At 46.1% G+C, this 13,002-nt stretch overlaps 1 pseudogene; it reads right to left on the bottom strand.

Annotated features, from left to right (window-relative positions):
* Positions 1-1,650: 1,650 nt before the first annotated feature.
* On the bottom strand, positions 1,651-9,463 carry LOC132482979 (protein WWC3-like; annotated as a pseudogene).
* Positions 9,464-13,002: the final 3,539 nt, after the last annotated feature.

Raw genomic sequence — 13,002 nt, 5'->3', positions numbered from 1 at the left:
AATACAGTGGATCGCACGTTAATGGAACTCAATGGCTTTGTGGGTCCAATATACGGCCCTGGCTTCCACCAGGATGGCTAGGAAGGTGTACTTTAGGATTCCCTTGGGCTCAAGGCCACTTACATAAAAATTTAGACATAAGTCCAGCAAATTTGCCATCAGTATGAGCCCAATGGGCCAAGAGATCTGTATCTCACGGGTATGATTACTTAGCAGCTATTTTTGTGCCTTCAGTAGGTCTGGAAGATATAGTTTCCCACATCGAAGGCTTAACAGAATTCAGTCAAAAGGCCTTAAATGATAGCAACCATGCTATTAGCCTACTGAATTCTGAAGTCTCTATGATGAGAAAAGTGGTGTTATAAATTCATTAACTTGAGGTGCCTAGTTTCCTTCGATTAACTATAATCTTTCAATGTTCCAACTACATGGTTTTTGTTGCAAAACCCCTATATATCCTGGCTCCTCCCTTACCTCTTTGGAGCAGTCTCTCAGAGGTACCTGAGAGGGTGTCTCCCAGGCTATAGTCCTCAGAAAGTCTGCCAAATAAAACAGAATTCTCAGCTTTTAGAGTGTGCTTTTTTTTTTTTTTTTTTTTTTTTTTGCAGTCAACAAAGCACAGCGGAACAATGGAGGAATTTTGTACGTGGACTTTATACTCGATGTCATTGTTATATTTTCTGAGTATAACTCTACTGTTAAGTAAGAAAATGTGCTTGTTCTTAGATTTCTACTGAATTGTTTAGGAGGAATGTGTCATGATCTTGGATTAGTTTTCAAATGATTCAGAAGGAAAAAGAAGCTGGGTGCACATCCCACATGTATACACACAAAGAATGGAAATGTGAAGTATTAACAAAAGTGATTAGGGCATAATTTAAACATTGGGGGAGGGGGAAATACCAAAACTGTATCCCATGGCTGCTTACTCTGATTTGGGTCAATGACTGTAAATAAAAGTGTTATAAAGTAGAACAATCACAATTATTGGCAGCCTAATCCAAAATAATTATTCCTGATGTAATGCACTTTAATCCACTTTAGAAAATGCCAAGGGAGGGACTGCATGTCCGCATTTGTTATGTGCTAAATAGTTTCGGAACAAAGATCTCCTCACTAGAGATACGGTAATGGGCACAACTAGGGTCTGGTGAACAGAAGGGCCAAATGGATGCTTCACTGCTCTTAATGTCAGAAACGGAGAAAACTGACAAGCGTCCAAACGTTAGGGACCACAAAATACCCTGAGCCACACGCGGCCCTGAAGATGGCACACGAAGGAGTAAAAATCCACCCCGTTTAGTTGTCCACTTAATGGGTGAACTGTATGGTAGGGAGATTATATCCCAATAAAGCAGTTAATAAAGAAAAAAACAAAACTTAAAGGGCCCTATTGTATTCAATCTGGGCTGAGGGAGTCCCTCAACAGTCCCCCCCTTTAAGAGAAATTCGGGGAACAGAAGGAAAGGTGAAAAGCCTACGCGTAGAGCTGGGGTCAGTGTACTGCCCTCGTGCAGACTGGCATACGATCCCCCGTGAGGATCCCGACTTCTGGGCAAAGGTACCAAAGAGCCGCCGCACACATTCCACGCAGCGTGGCGTCTGACCAACACCCCGGCGGCCTCTCGCCCGAGGGGCTGCTGGCCGCGCTCACCTCTCGGACACAGCCTCGGCCTGCTCCGCCCTGCGCTCCATCTCCACGACCTCCTCCTCCGTGTACTCCAGCTTCACCCGCTCCTCAGCCAGCTCTCTCTCCACCGCCTGCAGCTGGGCCGTGGTTCTCGCCAACAGCACCGTCACCGCGTCCTACAGGACCAAAGAGACGCTGCTAAGAAGCGGAAAGCGGGCGCCTGCACGGCCCGTGGGGAGCATCCCTGCTGCCAGGCTGGTGGCCGTCCCCGGCTGCTCTCCAGCGGGAAGCAGCTCACCCCCCGGGCTGGCAGCAAGACAGTAACTTGGCCTTTCCATGTGGCTCTGAGGACTCAAATTTTAAGCAACCAACGCATCACTCATCATCATGAACAAGTTGCATTAAAGAATATTACCATGAATGGCCACATACATCACTATAGTCCGTTTTTATTACTTCCCTTGAAACCCTGTTTCTTCGTCACCACTGTGTTCTATTTAAGACTAAGTCTACACGCGTTTCTTAGAAACAATGTCCCCAGGAAAAGCCCCTCTTAAAGCCAGGCCACCTACTGACTTCCGAGAGGTGGCGGGCACAGGGTCCCGGGAGTCGCTGTGTCCCAGCCACTCATCGTCCCGCCGGGGGGGCTCGGGGCCGGTGAACACCTGCACCGAGTACCAGCGCAGCTGCATCTCGCTCGAACCATCGTAATCAGCCAAGTTAATCTGACCAATGCCCTGTGCAGTGTTTAAAAAAAAAAAAAGGGCCTCCCTGGTGGCGCAAGTGGTTGAGAGTCCGCCTGCCGATGCAGGGGATACGGGTTCGTGCCCCGGTCTGGGAGGATCCCATATGCCGCGGAGCGGCTGGGCCCGTGAGCCATGGCCGCTGAGCCTGCGCGTCCGGAGCCTGCGCGTCTGGAGCCTGTGCTCCGCAACGGGGGAGGCCACAACAGTGAGAGGCCCGCATACCGCAAAAAAAAAAAAAAAAAAAAAAAAAAAGGCATAACAGGCCCTGAATGACTGCACCTTAACAACCAATGGGCATCAAGGTTACCCTTTAATCTTAAGCAGAAAGAACGGAAAGTATTTCATTCTTACTAACAGGACTAAGGTAAAATGAAAGTAGTGTTAAAGTGGTGTTGGAGGATCCTAGGGAGGATGGCTCTCATGTTGCTTATTCAGCTCTAATAGAAACTGCTAGGAAGGGAAGAAGGACAGAGAACAAAAGGTAACTCACAGTGAAGGAAATGGACACTTCAGGATTGGATCTCACCCAGACTCTGGCCTATATGTTTCCTCCCCTGATGATTTTAATCTGTATGTTACTCTGAAACAAACTGTAACCAAACAGAAAAACAGACAGAAACTGAGGAAGAGAGACAGGAAGAAAAGCAGGATTGAGGGAGAAGACAGGACAGAAAGACTGATGTCAGAGACTGACAAAAAGAGGGGGAGAGAGGTGTAGAAGGTAGGAAGGAGAGGGTGAGGAGGGTACCATACCAACAGTTCTCCCTGCAACTGAGGATTCACTGAGCACATGTATAACTGAAGGGACTTCAACATCACCATGTCTGAATGCACAGGGATTCTGAAAACTTCATTAAACGCCAAGGGGGCTTTCAATTCCAGAGCCTTAGAGCAGAACGTGTTTGGTGTGTCAGGGTCAAGTGGAGGCAAACAGATGCAGACGTGTCTGGAATCGATATAGGGAGAAAAAAGCATGGACCACATACACGAACACCCCTGTATGTTACCCTTTGGATGTGAATAGGTAAAACTGCAAAGTCCTTTGGAAAAAGTCCTTTTCTCAACCAAAAGAAAGTCCAAAGAACTGACCTACCTTTGGAGAGAAAAAAAAAAAAGGAAAAGAAAAGAAAAGAATTAGCAAAAAGAAAACATAAAAATCAGCAATTATAACTTCAGGGGGAGTCAAACAGACTTTCTGCTTTCACCATCTTTGTGGCAAAACATCTGCACTGATCTCTGCACAGCCCCTTGGCTCCCTCTCCAAGCTCTGCCCGCCTTGCCTCTCAGAGCGCTTGCCCACCCAGGCACCCGCCGTGCTGGGCTCCCGGCCCTATCCACCCCCAGCGTGGAAGCCAGCACCCAGGAGAAGCTCCAGCATCGGTGGAGTGAAGTACAGCATCAGGGCGAACCCTCAGCCGCTGAAAACCAGGCTGCTTCCAAGGCCTTCGGGAGACCAGTTTACAAAGACGACTCACGGAAAGGGAGGGCACCGTCGGGCCTGAACACCCATCACAGGTGGGTTCACCCGCCAGGGTGAGTGGGACCTCACATCCCCATCGGGCACCCATTTCCCCACTGGGGACAATACAGATTTCCTTCTCCCTGCTCGGACAAGGATGCCTGAGCCCAGCCTGAGGCCTCTTCAGGCAACTCATCAGATCGCAAGAGCTGAGTGTGGCTGTGTCGCCACCAGCCTTGTGACCAGGATGGACATTTTCAGCCCCAACGCTGCCGATGATGGGCACCCGGCACTTTGTGAGCATGGCCACGGCACATAACCAGCCTGGCTCCAGTAACTCCACCTGCCTCAAATAATAAACCAGCCTCTTCTTAAAACTTACAATCCTTTAGATTTCAGACAGACATTCCCTGGCGTTTTATTCTAAATTCAGGTTCCACGACAGTCTTTTCCCTCCCCAAACTGCCACGTGCAGCAGGTCGGCCAGTGGTGCCGTGTGGAGGAGGGCCCGGGGGGAGGACACGGCCCCCACCGGCACGGGACCTTACATTTTGCAGTCTTCCTTCACCACCAGCCCGGCAAAGTTCTTCAGTTGGAGCACGTTCACGAGGAGACACTCGCTGGCACTGTCGTGCCTAGAAAAGAAAATGCACGTTCACAGACTGCAAACGCCCCACAGTGCAGAAATCCTGCTTGAACTACTGCAGCGGTCCTCACCCCACCCCAGGGGACCTGTGCAAAGTCTAGAGGCTTTCCTTACTGTCACACTGAGTGGAGGGGGGCTACTGCATGTAGTGGGTGGAGGCCAGGGCTGCTGCTCAACACCCCAGGGGGCACAGGACGGCCCCCAACCAAGAATGACCCAGCCTGAATGTCACGAGTGCCGAGAAACGCTAGGATGACAAGAGTGAGCAAAAGAAAGCTGCTGGGATATGAACATCCTGCCTTGTTCGTCTGAACACTGCTGGTTACTGCCTTTCTAGACACTGTAGCTAGAAACCAAAACAGGAAGATCCCACATGCCGCGGAGCGGCTGGGCCCGTGAGCCATGGCCGCTGAGCCTGTGCATCCAGAGCCTGTGCTCCGCAAGGGGAGAGGCCACAACAGTGAGAGGCCCGCGTAACAACAACAACAACAACAAAAAAGAGACAGGGCTGTGGCCTTTGGTCTCACAATGTTAACTGCAGACAAAAGCCGACCTTTCAAAGGTCTGCAGCGCCCAGCGTGGGGGCCACTGGCTCCGGCTCAGTCAGCGGCAGAAGCTGGCTTCTTCCTAGGGTGGCCGGAGGCACCGACTCTCAGATCGTAGATGACGACTCCCAAGTCCAGCTCTGCTCGTCACCCCGGCCCCACGGAAGGACCCAGAGCCTCCAGCTCTAAACTGCAGATAGAACCGCTCAGTTTGCTGCATGGAACGCCAGCAAACACATCGGCTCACTACTTCCATTCCCAGCCCTGACACTCGGCCTTACATGCCTTTAAGGAAGTAACACTGCACAATGATCCAGTTAACTTCCAGGCAGCCCAATGGTGTAACTGACAAAATTTCTCTCTCATTGCAGTGAAAGTGGATGAAGAGAGAAAGGAAATGGGGGAATCAATCCTCAGTGATCCTGGGCTTAGCACATTCACGGAGCAACTGGATGCAGGAGTTGACAGAAGGAGGTACGTTCAGCGTTTGCCCTGGGTGAGGAAGAAAGCACACGGCACACCCCACAGTACACACCGCAACCGTCTGCACTTGGGCTTCTAGGCAACGAGACGGAAAGTGGGGAGCAACGCCAGTGAGGTAAGGAATAAACAAGCTTCCACACATTCATGTTATAAATCTCTGATCTTTCCATCATGAAACATAGACAAACAGACACTGAGACCTAAGGACAGCAATGCTGCTTGACAAAAGGGAGGAAAGTATAAGGAAAATCACATCGTGGGCAAAGCTGCCAGCTGGCCTATTAAAATAATGAAAGCGCTAAAGTCTGGGGAAAAAAACGCAAGAAGGAAAAAATACGTCAAGCTCTTAGAAAAGTTCTTACACAACTTTCAGAGCCAGGATGAATACCATTCAAACGACAACAATAATAAGAGCAACTGTTGAACTACATTAAAGCACAGCCATGAGCTATGCCCTTCCTGACCACACCCCGACCATCCTAAATACATTGATTCACTGCACAAGCATGTGGCACAGCCTGACCAGCAAGGCGAAGTGTAAGTCCAAGGTCACTTACAGTGAACGTTTCTGTCGAGCCACATGAGAAAAGAGATTTAAAAAAAAAAAAAAAAAAAAAAAAGCACAAAGTGAAAAAACTGTAGAATTTAAGCCAACAATGTTAAACAGGGTATGAATGTAATAAAAACATCAATAAACAGATGAACAAAGTCAAAATATTTATGGACTTATATTAGCAAACACCAGTGCGAAATGAAAACAGAAACAGATTTCAGAATCGTGCCACATTTGACTTTTAAAGTGTGGGGACGATAAAACTGTAGTAAACATGTAAAAACGGTTAAAGATGACAGTTTATTTCCCCACTCCCCTGCCCCACCTCTGTCCCCTCAGACTGATTTAAAACACAATGGGCAACTCTGAATTTTATGTTACTAAAATTTTTCTCACTAAAGCTTGCTTGAGTCAAACTTAGACTGTACTGTTCTTAGACTGGAGAGTGGAGGGAACTACATGACCTCGGGCGTCATAAATGAGGGGTGGGGTTATTGTAATGAGTACTGCGATCCTTGCCAATTTTATGAAGCTGCGATGACTCTAGGCTCAGGCATTCCCACAAGCATCAAGGGAGGCAAGGAGTCACCCTGCGTCCATGCCTGAAGCTGCTCACCCAGCCCTGCGCAAGCACCTATCAGGACCCATTCACTGAGTCAAGTACCTCTAGTTTGTAAGGGCCCAATTCTACTCATATGTGAACGCACCACCAGGTGGCAGTATCTGACCGTACCGATAGCAAAGACCTCCCAGTCTAAGAAGCTTGAAGCGCTATAACATCCACCACCAAGTGGTGGATGAAAAATAAAGAAATTAAGTCAGCTCTTCTCCTTCCCACCCAGTCTCTCCCGTGGACCGAAAGGGGTCCTTAAATCTTTTGCTGACTTTGTGTATAACTGGACTGATACTTCTATATTTCGGACTGTTTGCATAGGGAAAAGAAAAGTTTGCACAGGGAAAAGAAGAGTAAAGGCTAGACAATAAGTGAAAATGGAAACGTTTTAAGGAAAGTTTGCAAAGGGAAAAGGAAAGAGTAAAGTTAGACAATAAGTGAAGATGAACAAGAGAATATGTGTATAAAAAAGAACAAAGTAAATACAGCTTACATATGCATATGAACTATGGAAATAATTTATATTGGGATGTTGAAATAATGTATGAGCAGCATTTGCAAACAAAAAAGATAGGAAAACAATGGAGGTGCCAATTAGCCAAGGGACTGATTCAGAACATAGCTGGTCAATAGATATGTAAATGCTGAGAGAAACTAGGACTGTGTCTATAACCCATGGGTAACAAAATGGTGTATTTGTTGAAGAGCAATGAAGCCGAGAGTCAACCAGGTCTAAGGGTGTGCCCAAGGATATGCAGTAAGAGTTGAGTAGGCAAGGATTTGAAGAGCACCAGAGAAAGTAATTTGGTAGAAATGACTAATGCTTACTGCGACAACTTCTGAAATCATCCAAAATACTGTCATTTCCTGTTTGACAGAATTAAGTCTTTGAAAATTCCAGGAACAAAGGATGAAGAGATGAAGTCACAGGGCCAACGTTAGTAGAGATTTCTGCCGGGCCACAGCCAGACAGCAGTGCCAGTGCTGGTCTGAGGCGGGAACACACAGAACGTTGCATGTGGGCACACGCCCTGGAGAGTTCGTTAAGGCCCGAGTACTTCTTTAGCAGCCTCCGAATGCGGAGGAACTGTCTCATTTTCGACAATTAAGTATATTCTGAAAACAAGCCAAATGGCTGGGAAAGACTACTTTCCATGACATTTCAAGGACCCAGGGCAAAAGCACGCGGAACGAGCAAGGGAGCGGGCGGGCGAGCGTGCGTGCGTGCGGGCGGGCCTCCTCTTGCCCTGGAGGGTCCTAAGCTGAGGGCTCACTAGGCCACAGCAGAGCCAGCTGAACTCGAGACCTTTCCTCCCCGGCCCCGGGGCACCCACCGGACCCATCAGTACGTACTTGCAGCCATGGGAGCGGCAGCGGCTTGGGGTCCTCGCTCGCGAGGTCCTTCCCCGTCCCTGGGGCACCCATGCGGCGGCAGGGACGCCGCGCCCGGCGGGTCCTCGTCCCCCACGGCGGAGGCCTGAGCACACAGCCTGTCCAGGGGGGCCCAGGCCCGCCACCTCGAAGGCGTCCCCGAGCTGGGCCAGGGGCGAGTCTCGCGAGGCCGGGAGGAAGGGCGTGTCCAAGGGCGAGCTGGGTGGGTACAGCGAGGACAGCGAGGAGCGCGAGGACAGGGACGCCAGGGACTGTGGCGTGTCCAGGGAGCGCCTCTGTTTGTGGAGGTCTGCGGGGCCCGGGGCGTCCGCCAAGGGGACGTCCCGGCCCAGGGAGTCGAAGGGGACGAGGTCGAAGCGCAGGAGCGGGCCGCCCTCGGCGTCGGGCTTCTCGCGTACTGCGGGAGGCCGTAGATGTCGGTGAAGCTGACGGAGCTCGGGGAGCCCCGGCTGGAGGCCAGGGAGCCGCGGCTGCTCCCCGAGGAGACGGTCAGGGTGCTGGCGGACAGGCTGAAACGACAAGAGCAGCCTGGAGCCCGCCCGTCCCCACCGCGAGCCGAGCTCCACGAGGAGCAAACCTCTGCCTCGGGCCCGTTCACCCCGGCGCCTCTTCAACACCTCTGAGCGTTTTAAGACACCCACCCCCACCCCCGCCCCCGCCCCTTCGTAAATATTTCCTTTGTTTCTTTGAATGTCAGTCGAGAGCAGTAGTTAACGTCAAGGGCTCTTGCTCGAGCTCAAGTTCCAGCTCACACTCAAGACTAGCTGTATGCAGCTGATTTGGTCAAGGGCTTTGCCCTTTCCGAGCCTCCCACCTTCTCACCCGGCGCTGGGATGAGAGCGGTTCCTGCCTCAAGGCGCTGTGAGGGGGAGAACTGAGAAAATAATACACAGAAAGCCCTTAACACTACACTTCACGATACGGTAAGTGCTTGAGAACTGGAGCTCTTACTGAGCATCCAACTCGGATTTTAAAGACATTCATGCCTAATTAAAATGAGTATCTTAAAGAGAAATAATTAAAAGTGTACGTGTGCATCTATGTAGATGGACATATACACTCCTGATGCTGTGAGTTACAAAATCCTTCGATAAATCTGACTTAAGATTCATTATTCTGAAGTCACACTTGGTTCTCCTCATATTCCTTGGGTCACATATAAGCAGCTCATCTTAAAAATATCCTGTCTTCACTTTCCTGTCCTGTACTTACAACCACAGCAGGTTCTAAGTTCTGGGAGAGAAAGCCAGGCTAAATGAATCGTGAAGTTCACGGCCACTATGTTATAACATGATAATCATGTTACCTACCTTTGTAACTCGGACTGGAGATAGGACATTAGGCAGGTGGCTTCTTCCAGCTGCATCAGGAGACAGTTTCTTTTTTCCTGAAGTAGAATCCTGTAGGTACAAAAACAGTCCACTGGTGGATTTCAAAGATGCCAAGTATATTTTCCTAACAAGAAATTCAACTATATATTCCGCCAAAACAGATCAATGACTATCAGTTCTAAAAGCACACCTATGTCACAAGTTCCAAGGTAACTGTTTTTGTTTTATTTCACACTGTACCTCTAGAATCCTGAACAGTGCGAGTGATCCACACTAGAAGTTGCATGTGTGATGGAACAAATGTGTGGATAAAGAGATAAGATGGACGGATGGGAGGATGAGTGGGTGGACAGGCAGGTAAATAGACAGGTGGATGGGAATCCCACAGATGGGTTCAAAGGCAGAGCTCATAGAAATCTACTGGATAAGGGCTTCCCTGGTGGCGCAGTGGTTGAGAGTCCGCCTGCCGATGCAGGGGACACGGGTTCGTGCCCCGGTCCGGGAAGATCCCACATGCTGCGGAGCGGCTGGGCCCGTGAGCCATGGCTGCTGAGCCTGCGCGTCGGGAGCCTGTGCTCCGCAACGGGAGAGGCTCGCGTACCGCAAGAACAAAAAAACAAACAAACAAAAAAAAAAACGCGAAGAAATCTACTGGATTTCCTTGGAATAAATCTGATTCCCTCATCCTAGGCCCTCTTCCAGGCAAAAAATAAATGCAATTCTAGTATCTAGAGAATAAAAGATCAAAATCAAATAAAACAAAATATCAACTGTCATGGGTTGATATGGGTTGGAAGTATATATTTCTTCTTCCTTCTGCCTTCTTCTACTTCATAATTTTCTAGAATATTTTTCTCCTACTGTAGTAAGCCTACTGCCGAGAGTAGAGCCCTGCACATATAATAAATAATTGTTGAACAGTGGGGACTGATTAATCTTGCCTTTATAACAAAAGACCCATTTACAAATCAAAATGATTGTATATATATATATATCAGGCAAAATAGAGTTTATGAACAAAGACTGTACTAAGAGACAAAGAAGGGGATTACATAATGATAAAGGGGTCAATCCAGTAAGAGGATATAACATATGTAAACATTTATGCACCCAGCACAGAACCATCTAAATATATAAGCAAATATTAACAGTCCAAATGGGAGAAATAGACATTAATACAATAATAGTAGCAGATTCTAATACTCCACTTACATCAACCATACAGATCATCCAGACAGAAAATCAGTAAGAAAACTTTGGCCTTAAAGAACATGTGAGATCACATAGATTTATCAGATATATACAGAATATTCCATCAAACAAAAAATCAGCAGAATCATACATTTTTCTGAAGAGCACATGGAACATTATGGAGAAGAAATTACTTTTTAGGCTACAAAACAAGACTTAATGAGTAAAGGAAGATTCAAGTGTATTCGGCAACACGTGTAAAAGTAAAGATCAATTATGAAACAAAACTGGAAAGTTCACAGATGTGTGAGATCAATCAACATGTAGTGAACTGTCCATGGGTCAATGAAGAAATCAAAAGAGAAATTTAAAGAAAAACAACCTCCAGAAAATGAGAATACAACATAACAGATTTATGGAATGCAGCAAAAGCAGTTGTAAGAGGTAGGTTCTTGGTGATAAAATAAGAGGTAGGTTCTTGGTGATAAAATGCCTAACTCAAGAAACAAACTAAGTTTACACAGGAAGAAAACAGAAAAAGAAGAACAAATGAAGCCCAAAGGTACTATTAGGAAAGAAATAACAAAGATCGGGATGGAAATAAATGTAACAAAGACTCGAGAGACAATAGATGAAGAAGAGATGAATGAAATTAAGAGGCTTTTTTTCTTTTAAAAGATAGACAAATTGACAAAAGTTCAGCTAGACTCATCAAGAAAAGGATAGGGCTTAAATAAATAAAATCAGAAATAAAAGTGGAGACGTTATAACTGACACCATGGAAAAACAAAGCATTATGAGAGGCTGCTATAAACAATTATATGCCAGCAAATTGAACAACACAAAAGAAATGGATGCATCCTAGAAACATACAAGGCAGGACTGAATTATGAAGAAATAGAAAACTGAACATACCAATAACTAGTAAGATCACTGAATCAGTAATCCAACACTTCCCACCAAAAAAAGTTCAGGACCAGCAGGCTTCGCTGGTCAGTTTTACCGAACAGTCAAAGAAGATTTAATACCTGTCTTTCTCAAACTTGCTGAAAAAGTTGAAGATGAGGGATGCTTCCTAACTTATCATGCCAGCATTACCCTGTTACCAAAACCTGACAAGGACACGACAAGAAAAAGAAAATTACACTCCTATACCTGTACACATCAAATACACACATCAAACTTCTGGAATGCTACACAGCAGTTCTAAGAGCAATGTTTTTAGTGATAATTCCTACTACAAGATATAAGAAAAACTTCAAATACACAACCTAAATTTGAACCGCAAGGAATTAGAAAAAGAAGAACAAATGAAACCTTAAGTTAGCCCAAGGAGGAAATAATGAAGATGAGAGCAGAAATAAATGAAATAGAAGCTAAAAAGACAGTAGAAATTATCAATGAAACTGAAAGCAAGTTCTTTGAAAAGATAAACAAAACTGACAAACCTTTAGCCAGGCTCACCAAGAAAAAAAACACTTAAAATAATTAAAATCAGAAATATCACAAATAATTAAACTAATAAAAGAGTTAGCAGACATAACTAATAACCACAGAAATACAAAAAAATCATAAGAGACTACTATGATATTAAGCTGCATGGGCTGCTTATAAATTCTGGAGATTAATCCTTTGTCAGTTGCTTCATTTGCAAATATTTTCTTCCATTCTGAGGGTTGTCTTTTTGTCTTGTTTATGGTTTCCTTTGCTGTGCAAAAGCTTTTAAGTTTCATTAGGTCCCACTTGTTTATTTTTCTTTTTATTTCCATTTCTCTGGGAGAAAATATTTGCAAATGAAGCAACTGACAAAGGATTAATGTCCAAAATGTACAAGCAGCTCAGGCAGCTCAATATCAAAAAAAACAAAAAACTCAATCCAAAAATGGGCAGAAGACCTAAACAGACATTTCTCCAAAAAAGATATACAGATTGCCAACAAACACATGAAAGGATGCTTAACATCATTAATCAGTAGAGAAATGCAAATCAAAACTACAATGAGATATCATCTCACACCAGTCATAATGGCCATCATCAAAAAATCTACAAAAAAAAAATGCTGGAGAGGGTGTGGAAAAAAGGGAACCCTCTTGCACTGTTGGTGGGAATGTAAATTGATACAGCCACTGTGGAGAACAGTATGGAGGTTCCTTAAAAAACTAAAAACAGAACTACCATATGACCCCGCAATCCCACTACTGGGCATATACCCTGAGAAAACCATAATTCAAAAGAGTCATGTACCACAATGTTCACTGCAGCTCTTTTTACAATAGCCAGGACGTGGAAGCAACCTAAGTGTCCATCAACAGATGAATGGATAAAGAAGATGTGGCACATATATACAATGGAATAGTACTCAGCCATAACATGAAACGAAACTGAGTTATCTGTAGTGAGGTGGATGGACCCA

Source organism: Mesoplodon densirostris (assembly GCF_025265405.1).
Source record: "Mesoplodon densirostris isolate mMesDen1 chromosome Y unlocalized genomic scaffold, mMesDen1 primary haplotype SUPER_Y_unloc_1, whole genome shotgun sequence".
In the NCBI taxonomy this organism is placed as follows: domain Eukaryota; kingdom Metazoa; phylum Chordata; class Mammalia; order Artiodactyla; family Ziphiidae; genus Mesoplodon; species Mesoplodon densirostris.
The sequence above is the reverse complement of the archived record's forward strand: the minus strand, read 5'-3'. Positions and strand labels throughout refer to the sequence as shown.